This window comes from Tiliqua scincoides, chromosome 10, assembly GCF_035046505.1.
Source record: "Tiliqua scincoides isolate rTilSci1 chromosome 10, rTilSci1.hap2, whole genome shotgun sequence".
NCBI classification, from domain to species: Eukaryota; Metazoa; Chordata; class Lepidosauria; order Squamata; family Scincidae; genus Tiliqua; species Tiliqua scincoides.
Window position 1 is genome coordinate 22,900,561 of NC_089830.1, and position 14,827 is coordinate 22,915,387.

A 14,827-nucleotide genomic window follows, 5' to 3' on the forward strand; every position below is an offset into this window, starting at 1 on the left:
CGCCAGTAGCACCTCGACACATAAACAGACACCCATGGAAAGGAACCCTACACAGCAGAGCCTCTGAAACAAGACAGCGAGAAGTGCGGAAGGCAGAGACAGCAAGCTCTTCCTCGAGAGGCACCAGAATTGTGCATTCACACAACCACACATGTTGTCGTTGTGACACCTTGCGGGGAATAGAGCTGGGGTTCCACAGCAGGTGGCCGGGATGCCAAAATGGTGTGTCCCTATGGGACACCGACATTATGTTCAGGAGAGGGGTAAAAAAAAAAAAAAGCCTAGACTTGGGACAACCCCAGAAGTGAATTTGAGCATCTTGGGAGGAACACAGACCCAAATATAGCCACTGAGTCCCAAAAACAGTGCGCACAGCCATGTACATTTGGGGTACACTTGGTGGCACACAAGCAAATGCGCTTATACACTGTCTAAGTCTAAACGTACAGGTACAATTATGTTATCACTGTGGCACGCCACACAGCCGTGTCTCCCAGTGGCACATACGTGCACAGGTACACATTGGGTATTCTGTCCGCGCACTCCTCCTCGCCAGTTCCAGCCCAACCTCCTCCTCCTCCACCCCCCCAGTGCTGAACCAGACTGCAGTACAGTACCTTGGTAGAGAAACATCATGCTCATCCTGTAGAAGAGTGCGCCCAGAGCAACGCAGTGCATGTCTCCGGCTGGTCCTGGGTGGCGGGTGGGAGAATTCTGCAGCTGGGGGAGAAGAGCAAGACAGAGGGAGTGATGGAGGGAGATACAGGCTGGTTCTCTTGCATACAACCCACCAGCCTTGCTGCATCTCATGGGGGGGGGGGTGTATTGTGGAGGAAAGGGGGGGGAGCTCCAGAAGGGGGTGAAAATTCTGACAGACAGCTGGGCAGAGATGAGGGACATGCCCAAGAGGGCCAATCAGGAGGCTGGTTGGCTGGGAAAGGGGCTGGGCATGCAAATTCCACTGAAGGGGGACTACCAATGGGTTGGAGAGGCTGGTGGGAAGGTCCAAGGAAAGGGGGGGCAGCACTGATTTATGAGGGGCTCTTTGTTACTGCAGCAATGCTGGGGAAGAGGAGAGGGGGAGAAGTAAGTAGAACACCCCCCCATACACACACATGATCGGGGGAAACCCAGATATCCCAGCTAGGCGAGTTTGTCTTCCACCACCATCCCTGTCCCACCTCCAAGCTTTGGCTGAAGAAGCTTCTGCAGACTCCTGCAGCTCTTCCCTCCTGGGGATGGGGAAAGAGAAGGGAATTAGCCCAAGCACTCTATTTCTCAACCCTCCCTCCTGAAATCTGAGTTAGGTAGCCCCCCACCCCAGCCCCTGTAGGACTACCACAATTTCCTCCCCCCCTTCATTTCAGAGCAACCAGCCTTCCACAGGCACACGAACCTCCCCATCCCCTCTCACCCCAGGACTTGGATCTCTCCTCCCACTCCTTTGCCCCTCCTGCTACCCTCAATTTCTGAAAAAGACAAGGTTCAGCTGCCTGCTGTAGGCGCTCTTAGGCGGTGATGAAGTTGCAGGGCTCCAGGGCTGAGCTGAGCTAGCACTCTGTGCATGCACAGGAAGACTCTTGGAGGAAGCTGGAACGGGACCGACCTGCGGAGAGCTCCTTGCAGAGAGTTGGGACTGAAAGCAGACGTGAGCTCTAGCAGAGATTCAGCCCTGCCTGTAAACCTTTCGTGCCCTCACAGCCTTGCAGGCTTCCACTGCTGCTGCTATGACTGTCAAAGCAGTCGTGATCCCAACACCAGTCCTGTGAGGTGGGCCAGCATCCTCTCCCTTTTGCTGATTTGGGAGGGGCTATCAGGATTTGGACCACAACTCGTGGGCGAGAGGGGGGTTTAGCCCTTTCCTTTCATGCTATGGTGCCTAAGAAAATCTGTTCCTATTTTCCTCCTAGAGGAGATGCTCTAGGAGGAATTTTTGCTACAGGAAGGCAAACAGAATTTTGTTGAACTAGATGCCCTTGTGGGTAACTTCCAAGTCTATGATTCTTTCCCCCTCCCTACTCCTATTCGCCCTCGAGGAAGCTCCCATGGGTGTCACTGTGTTCCCCTTGCAAGAGGAAGCTGGATCTCTCAGGTATGGGGTAATACACAGTTGCATTCCCCCCCCCCCCAATCATCATTGGCCACATTGCACCAGATTCTTGGGGGGGGGGGGGCTTTACAAATTCCACACCATTGCAGGGGTGTCCCTGCTATAATCATAGCCTTCACACGAACAGTAGGGTTGCAAAGGGGCACTTGGGCCAGCTCTGGAAAAAGGCAAGAGCAATCAGGGGCCTGGCCCCCTAGATTGGTGCCTGAAAACGTTTGCTCCATCCCACTTTATTTTTATTTTTCCATAGCAGGTTGCCACCTTTTTCACCTGAACCTGCTCCTCTGCCTTTCATGTTGAAGCTCAGACATTGAGTGATGCGTTCATCATCTCAGGTGTGCAATTCCTGCGTTCTGCTAGTTGAAAGGCAGGAGGGTGAGAGCCCCCCCCCCCAAAAAAAAGGTGCTAGCCCCATTTCTCCATGATGTTGACCCTGGGAGGATATGACACTATTCGAATCCCCCCTCCCCGTTGTCCACTTTCCGCCCCCTCCTGTAGCACAGCGCCCCCTGGTGCCACATTGCAGCTCAGCAGCGGTGTGACTGTAATGAGAGCGCCCCCTACCGGGCTCAGCTCCCATGCCTTCTTTCGGTACCAACCAGAAATGCTGGTGAGCTCTTGATGGATGCTAATTACCAGGGGTTTAATTGCTGCTCTTTACACCATTAGCGAGGAACCACTCAGCTTCTGGGATAGGGTCATTAATATGAGCAATTCCCAGGGAGCAAGATTGTAAAGGGGGAGGGGGGAGAAGATGTGCTCTCTCTTTCTCTACCCCCCCCCCCATTCTGTACTTCTTTCATCCCATCTACCTGCCTCATCTGCAATACCCATTTCTTACTTTGCCGCTCTTGGAACAGCAGTGCCAACTTATTAATTTTCCTGTAAGGCCCCCACCACCACCACTTTGTTTCTATTACAGCACTGGGGGGATGTTTCTGCCTGTGCGACAGGCTGCTAAATCGACAGGCGCCTTGCCAAAGAAAAAAGTTGGCAGCCCTAAACTTGGGACTTCATTTGAACCTGGGGATCAAGAGAGTTTTGGTGTCGTCGTCCCCGATCTATTTAATTGCTCTCCCCCTGCCCCCCATATGTCACTGTTTCCACCCATTGTATGATTACACAAACCTACCAAAAACAAGCAAAAACTTCTTCTTTTTTGTAGTTGCCAAAGGTGTTTGAACAAATTTTGGATATTTTTGGGGTGCTGAATCCAAAAATGGCATTGGTTTTGCCGATTAGCTCTAGTTTTGGGGGTACGGCCTAGCCACTTTATGTGCTGATTCAAGCAGTTTTCTCATGAGGAAGGTTTTCCTGACATGGTGGTAACACCATCACCTGCTAAAGTGTGCACATGAAGGCACAGCTACAGAGGCTGTCTGAGAGCTTGGCAACCCTGGTCTGCACCTCTTCTGGCAACTGCAGTGTCAAGCGATGATGCACAGCATGTGTCAATGAGCCATTACAATCAAGCACCACAGCTGGAAGCTTTATATCTCTCCGACGTCACTTCAGACACATTGTTCTCAGTCAAGTCAGTTCACACATTCGGTTGCCAATTGTCAAGCGCTGGGAAGCCAGGTGATCAGAAATCAAGTGATGATGCGATATGTACAAATTGTTTTTGACCAGGTCCAGCCTAAGACCTCCTGATGCCTGAGACAATGTGCAAAGTGCTGCCCTCCTTACCTGCTGACGTGCCAGCCTCCCGCTCCCATGACTGGACATCAAAGAGGGGGAATGGAGCAGAAGAGGAAGTATGGAAGAGAGCAGAGGGATGGACAGTCTAGCCCTTCACTGAATTCTCCTTCTCACTTCTTTTTTGGTCGCCAGTTCGAGGCCACCGGCACCGTGCGACCTTGAAGCAGCTGACAAGCTGAGCCGAGCTATTCCATCTGCTCTGAGCGTGGGAGGATGGAGGCCAGAATGTGCAACCAGATCATGAAAGAAACATCTGAATGTTGTGGTTTCTTGAAAGATAGAAACCTTCTGGCCCCCAGTTCTCCCACGCAGGGAGACAAGCAGCTCCATCTCTCACATGGAGGGTAGCCAAGATGCTTCTTGCTCACACCAAGAGCAGGTGGAATCACTCAGCTGGGTTTGTCAGCTGCTTCAAGATCTCGCCATTCTCAGCCATTCAGGGAGCTGCCGGTGTCCTCGAACTGGCGACCTTCTGATGTTATCTTTGGGCTAACGGAGGCTCTACTCTCTAGACCAGACCTCCTGCCCAGACCATTTTATTTTATTATTTCTCCCCCTCCCCCCAAACGCAATATTATATCACAGTGCCTCCAAGGAGCTCAGGTTGGTTCCTCCTCTCTTTTTTTGTCCTCACAACAAAGTTGGCATCCTTCAGTCTTGGAAGACTATGGTATTGCGCTCTGAATGGTGGTTCTGGAACAGAGTGTCCTCTCCAGTGCGCGAAGCTTGGGTAATGTAGATATGGAGGATAGACTGTTTCCCATGCAGCAAACCCCCCCCCCATGTCGCTGAAATGGTCCAATGGAAAGGCAGAGGCCAACACGGTTGGTTCCAGCGGCGTCGCAGGAGTTGCCAGAACGTGACTGTGTTCAGCCATGAACTGCCTCAGGGACTCCGGCTCCGGATTTTGCCTTGAGGTTGACTCCTGAAGCCTTTTCCATAACTGGATGGAGCCACAGGGCAGTGGAGGTTTGGGATCAGAGTTTTCCTTCTCTCAGATGAGCTGCCTTCCCAGGCTGACGAGTCCCATCTACCCGGTGGCTGTTTAGTCACCTCTTACGACAAGTACAGCCAAACCGAGGGCTTATCCCCAGCCCCCAACAACCCTTTGAGGTAGGCTAGGCTGAGAGAGAGAATGACTGGCCCAAGGTCACCCAGGAAACTTCATGGCTAAGTAGGGAACTGAACCTGGATCTTGCAGGTTTAACTCCCAAACCACTACACCAGTGGTATTCAAACTGGGGCGTCGCGACACCCCAGCCTGTGGGTCCTGGCCTCTGCCGCCTTAAGGGGCGAGGGGCAGCCAGGAGACGGGGGAAGGCAGCTGCACGATCCACAGGATCTTGCTGCTCAGGGGGGCTACAGGGGCTTGGGTGCACTTGTCCAAGCCTCCTGCAGCCTCCTGGGGGTGCGGGGAGCCCTGCGCAACCTTCGGCAGCGCTCCCCAGATCGCGCTCCGCTTCTGCTTTTGTGGAGGCAGAGCAGATCGCTCCACTCTCCCTTTCCCTGACCTGGGGTGCCCTGCAGGTGCTCGCGCAGAGCTCCCCACACACAGGGACGGCTGCCGCAGGGACTGGGGAGTGCATCCCAGTCCCTGCCTTCCCCCTGCCCCTGCTGCCTCCCCCCCACCAAGACTTACTGTGGGTTTCAAACTCCCAGAGAGTTTGAAAACCGCAGCACTACACCATCTTGGCTCAAACCTTTTCAGCTCCATCTGTTGGTACCAATAGCCATTCCCAGGCTGTGCTGCTAGGTCAGATGCATCCAGGCCCCGGAGACTGTTGAGGCAGGAAATGTTGCAAGACCACCCACCTTTGCAAAAGGGAGAGGGAGGAGGAATCTGGCACCGTGGCAGAGCCTAGTGGCAAAAGATTGTGGCCACATTGTGAACTGCTTTTTTAATTTCCTTTATCTAAGCAGTCCTGTGTGTCCCACACCCTTCAGAAGCTGATTTAAGCCTCTGTGTAAACCTCTGCCTTTTTGCTTTTCTAAGCTGCACACGGCTGAGGAACCTACAACATGCCCTGAACTTTCCTGTTCTGCTTCTTTTGCTTACCATCCAGCCCGTTGAAGAACCCTACTGGATTTGAAAGCTTGCAGTTCAATCTGTGGCATCGCTAGGGACTACAGGAAGGTACACCAGATGACACCCTCGGGGAGGGGGATGGTGACACCACTAGTGGCCAAAATGGTGAAAGCCTTGGTATTCATGAATAATACCATCATGTTATATGTCATTCAATAGGTAATTAAATGCAAAATGCAATGAAACAGACCACACTGAAATATCTGTGTTCTATCAAAAGTTATAGCCAAATAACCAGAGAAGGAAAACACAACTGCCTTATGTGGCAAAAAGTGGATTTCTTGAACTCAGAACTGACCAATGAGCCTGATTGTTCTGAGAGCCAATGAGGTGTTATTATGACACAGCAGGAAACCAATGAGGTGTTAGCTCTTATTTCCACGTATCAGAGCAAATACTAGAACTCTTATTAACTGGCATGAGTATCATCAAGTTGGCCACTGGTTTTTGGTTGGTTACTGATTTGTTGGGTGACCTGGAACTGTTGTGTATTAAAGTTAATCTTTTTTATTCTGTATGGTCTGATACAGGAGGAGGTCCATCATGGGGGTGATCTTAAAATGGACCATGCAAACCCTAGAGATGCCTCTGGGTTCAACCTCAGTTGGTTGAACAAGTTCCAACCAACCTTAGTTGGTTGGTCGACCAACCAGTTGGCCCTAATAAAGACAATACCGTACTTTGCGTTCTGTACATAATCACTGGCCAGGCAGAGGCCAGGAGACACCTTGCTCTGGGTCTCATAAAGTTTCCAAACCCTTTTATCCTGGGGCACTTGTGACTTTTTTTACAGGGTCGTAAAAAAAGCCTCACAGCAGTCACAGATGTTATCGCCCCTGTGCCTTCTTCCCACCCCACCCCAAGTGAAACCAGCAGCTCCAACTGGTAAACTGTAAATGAGCTGAACTGCCCCTGAGATGATGTTTCCAACCCCCCTGTGCTAATCACCAAACAGCTGCAACTGACGTGGCGGGTCAGGGAGTCAAATTCCGCAGTTAGATTTAATAAAGGGGTTGGGGAATTTGACGATGGCTAATAACATCTGTTGCTATAGCAATGAGGCTAATGATAGGGACATGGTAATCGAATTTCACGCTTCAAAGCTAGATGGGGGCCATTGGTCTGATTTACTGGGGGCCAGGTAGGAGCCCCAGGTTAGGCGAGCCCATCCGGCAGGCATGCAACCTTGGAGTGGGTGGAAAATATATGGTGAGATAGCACAAAGATACTTCATGTTGCAACACGGGCTCATTGTTCTGATCCTAAAGGGCAGGGAGAAAAGGTCGCCTGCTGGAATCTATGCCCAGCCAAATTCTGAACTAAGCATCCCTTGCAAACACTGAGGTGTCAAAGTGTCAGCAGTCTAGCTACTCAGGTCTAGCAAAGCTGATATTCATTAAAAGCCTTCCCAATAAAAAGCAAAACAGATTTTCAGCGTAATCCAGAAATAAGTACCATTGTGTTCAATTGGGGCTTACTTCCAGGAAAATGTAAACTGAATTGCAGGCTTTATTATTCCACCTTTGAACCAGCATGACACACCATGAGAGAGAGAGAGAGAGAGAGAGAGAGAGAGAGAGAGAAGGCTAGCTGCTGGAAGAACAAAATTGCAGGGAACTATTTGGTGGCGATGGGGAAGTAGGTATGAAATAAGATATTTAATGGTGGCCAAGGCAGGGATCCTATATTCAAATTCCCTTGTAACATGGGGTCTCACCTGTGTGTAGGAATGCTGCACAGCTAATAAAGAAACATGATATCCAGCAGCAGATACTCAGTGATTTGGCTCAATGTTGGATCAGTGAAAACAATCTGTCTGCTGTACTCCTGACCCCAAGGAGACCCAGATCCAGAAACTGGCTGGCTAGACCCTGCCTTTGGAAGCACACATTTTAGATCTAGTTCCAACTATGGCGAGCCGTACAATTTATGGCAGATACAGAATCAGGGCCTTGTTGGTGCTGGCTCAGCAGTGATGCTGCATCCTTCCCAGAGGAATTTCCTTTGCTCTTTCTCTAGTTTGTTGAAAGTTCTGACCTTCCTTCCTCCCCCACTGGTACGGACACAACCCCTTGCAGTGCATACACATCTTTGGATCCGGAGCACAGAAAGCAGGATAAAAGTCGCTGGGTGTGCAAGATATCCATTTATAAAATTTTAGTTGCAAAGTAAAAATGCAATCCACCCCCCTCCCCCAAATGTGCCCTAAGCTCCAGCATCCACTTTTTAGAATGAGAATCTGTTGGGACCCACCGAAAGTGATGTCGTGACCGGAAGTGACATCATCAAGCAGGAACTTTTTAAACAATCCTAGGCTTCAGTTCTACCTACATTTACCCAGGAGTAAGTCCCATTGACTATCAGTGTTAAAAGCATATACATACTAGCCTGCTAAAAGCACAGGTCTGTAACATTTCACCACATGCAATCACATATCAGGATAGCATCAAGTCTAATATATTAAAAATATAATATTGAAATGAATGGGGACCCACCTGAAATGGGCTTGTGACCCACCTAGTGGGTCCTGACCCACAGTTTGAGAAACACTGCCCTAAGGGGTCTCTCTCTCTCTCTCTCTCTCTCTCTCTCTCTCTCTCTTTTTCTGTCCTTGCAAGGGGGCTGCTCCTTTTTCCTCCTGCCTCTTCATTCATTCTTCACATTTTTATCCTACCCTTCCTCCAAGGAGCTCAGGGTGGTGTACAAAGTTCCTCCGCTTCTTTTGCCCTCACAACAACCCTGTGAGGTAGGTGAGGCAGAGAGAGAGAGAGAGTGACTGGACCAAGGTCACCCAGGAAGCTTCAGGGCTGAGCAGGGATTTGAACCTGGATCTTCCAGGTCTGTGGGCACAATCCTATGCAGGTCTACTCAGAATCAAATCCTATTGCGTTCAATGGGACTTACTCCCAGGAAAGTGTAGTTAGGATTACAGTCTGACTCCCAAACCATCCTGGCACTTTAGGTCAGAGCCAACGGTCTTCAGCAAGGGCAAGCGGCCCTTTTGGCTCTGGCCATCATCTGCTCAAAATAAAGGAGTTGACCAAACTGTATTCCAGAGATGGCTGCATGAACTTTGCATCCAGATGGCAGAATCCCTCCTCCCTACAACACCCCCGCATGCCTCCCTCCTCACATTGGCTTCCCTTGCACCCCATCTTGTCACATCCTGTCCTATCCTGAGTGCCTGTTGCTAAATGGCGCCATTTGCCCGCTGAAGCAATCTTAAAAACGCACTGCATTCTCTTCTTTGCACAACCTCATTTCCACTTCGCTGCTTGACTTCTGGAGGAACTCAGTGCCTCCCTTAGGGCCCAATCCTCTCCAACTTTCCAGCACTTATGCAGCCCTGAAGTTAGGGAACAAGTGTCCCCACCACAGGCTGCAATGCATGCCCTATTGGTTGACAACCTTCAGTCTCAAAAGACTATGGTATAAGCCTACAGCACCCAGTATTCCCAATTGGCACAGCTGCATCAGCACTGGAAATTTGGATAGGATTGGGCCCTTTGTCTTCTCTGCTGTTGTGACTTGCAAATCTCCCCAGCCTCTCAATAACAATCCAGACAGGCCCGGGCCCCTCCAAGAGGTTGGGAGAGACAGTTGCCTCAAGTTACAGTTTGGGAGGGGGCTCTTGTCTCCATTGCCCCTGCTCTGTCCCCTTGGATTCAATGAGGTAGAGGAGGAGGAAGAGGCATGAGACTTCCATAAGTGCTTTTCCTCTCTTTTTTCTTCTCAAATTTACAGATTGGGTGGAGGAAGAGGAACAGCAGATTGACACCCCGCTGGGTCAGAGGGATAGCATTTGGTGTGCTGTCTCAGGTGGTGGGTGGTCTTGGGCTGGCCCTATATCAACAGCCAGAAACATCCGCCCTAGAGGTGCACAGCTGTGCCCATGGGCAACATCAGGCCAGGGTCACAGAAGGGGCAAAATACATTTTGGAGAGGGAGAGCTTTGTCCCGCATAGTCAATTTGCATGTTGGGGTAGCATTTCCAACTAGGGAGACCAAGTCCTGAGCAAAGTTCCACCAGGCTGCTGCGAAAGGCACAAGAGCACAGCCAGGGCGAAACTAGTGGCAACCTTAATGGTCTCCGCCTGCCAGCCATTTGCGTTCGGCATCCAGCAGGCAAGAGGAACTGCCAAGTGCAGACGGGATTGGATGCCCACTGGGTGAGGACAGGCGGTGTCGCTTCTGCACAATGCCGACGACTCATTTGCTAAATAAATGGTAAAGTGGAGTACTTGGTACCAGACATTTAATTAGTTTGAGATTCATTAAGTCAATTGTACCGGGTGAGGATCGAAAATCCATGGCAACACTCTCGGAAAAGAACCCCGGGGTCCCGACTCCCTCCCCACCCTCCATGAACCAAGCACCCCTCCCCAAAGGACCCAAGAATCAGGCCTTCCAGCCTCACCCTTTCCCAGCTGCATCACGTGATCTCTCCTGATCTCCCGCAGGGACCACCAAAACTAATTACATTTATTACGAGCAAATACCAAATAAAAAACAAAACAAACAGGAATAATTACTGCTGTCATGGCATCTTCCTGATTGTGCCTCCCCATATCGGGGAAGGAGGTGGGCGGGTGAATGGCAAACGCAGGGCACGGGCAAGCCGGAGAAGACAATTCCTGACAGCCCCACAATCCTGACCCTCCTCCCTCTCCCCGTATTTCTCCCATTTGCGTCTTTCATTAAAGTCTTCTCCGAAGTCATTGAAAACATGCAATCAGATCTAATTTTTAAAACATCTCATGTCGCTAACTTGGCCATTCTGCTCGCCTGGATCATTTAAGGTTGTTTTAAAACACTCTGAAACCTCAAGCTCAGTGCTTTCGACCATGCGCAGAGTATCTTTTTGTCTGATTTTTTTAACATAAATGCTCTAAGGACGTAGTGCTTTTGAGCATGTGCAGAGTACAAGCTGTGCAGTGCAATCCTATCTTGCGCTGGAACAGGCAGGCCAGGAGGCTGCGCTGTATCCAGAGTAAGATAGGGGCCCAAAGTGGCTCAGCCAGAGGTAAGGGTAAGCTACTGTAGCCCCAATGGGTCTACTCGGACTTGCGCCACCTCAGGAGGTAGCATAAGTCTCAGGAGAGTGGAGTGACTCGGAACAGCTCCATGCTGCTCAGGAATGGAGCCTAGGATCCAGCATAGCAACTGTTATCCTGCACATACTAAATCTTGTATGATCTTGGAAGCTAAGCAGGGTCAGGCCTGGTTAGTACTTGGATGGGAGACTGCCTGGGAATACCGGGTGCTGTAGGCTTATACCATAGTCTTTCGAGACTGAAGGTTGCCAACCATCTGCTGGGTCCCAGCTCCCCATCCACTCACCCCCGGGACCTCCCTCCACCCGCCATCCCCCCACACCGGAACGCCTCCCTCTTGCCTCCTCCCCACCCACCCCAGACCCTTGTATCAGCCAAGGAGGGGAGCAAACGTGCCATAAAGCACATTTGTGCCTCCGCTAGAGTTGGCTGGACCGACGCAGGGACGTGTACCAGCCGGTGGAAGCTGAATTCAGCCTCCGTGCCGACTCTGATGGAGAGCTTAATGATGTCACTTTCAGCCCTCAGCAGGACCGTGAATGCTAATTTCGGCCCTCTGTATGAAACATGTTTGATGCCCCTGATGTAGTGTTTGGGAATTGGACTTAGACCTAGAAGATCCAGGTTCAAATCCCCACTCAGCTACCTTGAGCCAGCCACACTCTCTCAGCCTAACCCTCCTCGCAGGGTTGTCGCGAGTACCAAAGGAAGGGAGGAATATGTACTTCACTCTGAGCTCCTTGGAGGAAGGGAGGGATTAAAATGTGAAAAATAAAATGATAATAAATACGCTTCATCCAAACTTCATTCCTTGGCATCTCCCAATAGGGCTGGGAAACCCTGAAGAGTCACTACCAGTGAGGGATCCTGAGCTAGACCATCTGTATTCCAGTTGGAAAGGATAATTCTGGGCTAGCAACAGGAGATGGCTTCATATGTCATCTTTGACAGACAACAGCTCTTAAGAAGCAGCTTATGGGCAGAGTGCCCTTGAGCATGTTAAGAGTACTACCATGAAAGTGTAACATCTCATCTCTCTCTATATAAGAACAAGAACAGAGGAATGGTGAACAATGTACATTTCTGAGTGCTTGCATCACATCGTCTTGTTTGCCATCTGACTAGGAAGATGAAATGTTTGTTCGTTCTGCCCTCAGGGCTGTATGTGCTCTATGCTCTTCCTGGCGAAATATGACACCCTAAAGAAGTTGTATTTGGCACAGGGGCTGCCAACAGGAATTGGTCAGGGTTGCGGACAATTTGTCAGCCATTGGAAGGGTCGGGAATTGGCCCACGTTTGTTCGGTGCTTGAGGCAGAATAGCAAAAATTGAAAGCGCATAGAGAGACTGAACGTGAAGCATGAGCCACAGGAATTCTCCTGCTTGTGGAAATGAATGGGGGCTGCCCATAACCACATTCGATGCTGTTTATTTCATTCCAAATGCATGCCCCCCTCTTCTGAACATTCTTCCTTTAAAGGCTGGTGGCACTATCCATCTCAGGGCTGGCTCAAGACTTCCCGTCTCAAATTCTGTCCTGACCAGGTGATGTGCCGGGCTCTCACTCCCTGAAGTGGACAAGAAAAAGAGGAGGTAGGGAGAAGAGGAGAGCAGTGGGCTAGAGGGCACCGAGACACTCTAGCGCACCCACTCTCTTCACCTTCTTTTTGCACTCTGCCCCCTTCTTCGTTTTCCAGTCAAGGGAGTAGGACGTGGAGGAAGGATAGTGGATGTGCATGGATAGAAAAAAGTGGTCCCCTCCCATTGGCATTGCTAGGAAGTGCAAGAGGTAAGGACCGCAAAGGGAGATGCACTCAGGGTGTGGTGGTGATGACACCACTACTGGCCAAAATTGGGACAATCTTGGTATGTTTGAATAACATCATCATGTTATATATATCTATCAATGTGTAATTTAATGTAGAATTCAATGAAACAAAACGGCGTTAAAACATCTGTATTCTGTCCAAAGTTATGGATAAATAACGAGAAATGGAAAACACAATGACCGTATGTAACAAAAAGTGGATTTCTTTAACTCAAAACTGACCAATGAGAATAGTTGTTCTGAGAGCCAATGAGGTGTTATTATGACACAGCAGGGAACCAATCAGGTGTTGGTATGAGTCAGCTCTCATTTTCATGAATCAGAGTTAATACTATTATTAAATCAATCAAGAAATCCGTCTTAGCATAACGAACTCTTATTCAGTAATGCGAGTGTCATCGGGTTTTTTTTTATTGGTTACTGATTTGTTGGTGTCCTGAACGATTATACATTAAAATAAGTAAATAAATAAAGTTAATGGGGGTGACACCAACCCTAGTCAAACCACTGCATTTAGGCTGCGAGTATGATATTGTAATTTATTCTGTGTGGTCTGGTACAGGAGGAGGTCCATAATGGGGTGACGCAGTGAGCTTTAGCACTAGGGTGCCGCAGGGATGCCTCCGGCCCCTCCCCAGCCAGTCTGCCATTAGTCAGCCCCTGATCCATGTGAAGCCAACTCATGAGAACTGTGAAGACTCATGCTTGTATCTAGTGTCATAAGTCTTTGCTCGATTGGCATAGAGCATGACGCCAGGGGCTGCTTCCAACGGTGGGAGAGATCATTAAGGCCCATAGCCAAGGAGACAGACCAGGGAGAGACTGCACTTGCTCCCAGTGTGGAAGGGATTGTCACTCCCGAATCGGCCTTTTCAGCCACACTAGACGCTGTTCCAGAACCACCATTCAGAGCGCGATACCAGAGTCTTTCGAGACTGAAGGTTGCCAACACTCATTCACAATTCATACGCTCAAGCTGACTGCATTGGAAAAAACTAAAGGGAGGGTGTGTCAATTCATATAAGTTAAACTAAGAGGAGATCACAGTTAAAAGCCTCATAAAATATGGCTCTCTCTCCTGGGGGCCTTCACATGTGGATTTAGTCTTCTTTTTCTCTTGAGAGCTCCATCTAACATCCCATTTGCAGCAGGGTTTAGTAGGAGCAAAGCCTTTCAACAGATCAGGATGGTAGTATTTTTTTTTTTTTTAAAGAGGCTACAGTGTTTTGTTTTGGGTTTTTTTTTTGTTTTTTTTTTTGATTAATAATTTTTGTTTGGCTTGGTTTCTTTGAATTCTGAAGTGGAGGACCAGAATTCACCCAAACGGTGAAGCAAATCTAATGAGCCTCACGGAGGCCTCCTCATTATGCAGTACAAAAAGCTCAACCACTTCATTAAACTCGTGCCGCACATAGTGATGAAGGTCTTAAGTGGCGTCATGGATGGCGGGCCCGTGATGGTTAACAGGCGCAAAGGAGCCGTCTCGTACTCACTCAGCCCAGATGCGAAGAACAGGAGTGGGGACAACAAGGAGGGAAGGGGTTGTGGTGGAAGTGAAAAGGTGGGGGAAACAAGGTTAGACTCAAAGGCACACTGGCTTTCTGCTTGTGCAAGCCCCGCCCCTTATCTCACTGGCCCCACCCTCTGATCCCACAGGCTCCACCTCCTAAAATCACAAGCTTATGCATTCGGCTGAGATGAAAAAAATTTCACTTACACCCTTCAGGAGCTCCTGACATCATTCATGTATCTTTGTCCTCAGTTTTGGCCTCCAACGAAGAGCTTATTTGCTCAAAGTCTTCATGCATTTTATTTCATTGGAGCATTTGATAATAAATTTTAAAAGTCTTAACACTTTTGGGGTCTGCGCTCTTCCCCCATTGCAGCAGCGCTATCTTCCCTAGCCTTTTTGTTTCACTTTTTGCAAGGACCCCCCCCCCCGCTTAGTCTCTGAATGCAACACAGCAATGGCATAGCTAAGGAGTGGCAGGGGGTACAGTGCCCTGGGTACCACACCTTGAAGGGGTGTCTTAGAAGCCACTGAAAGT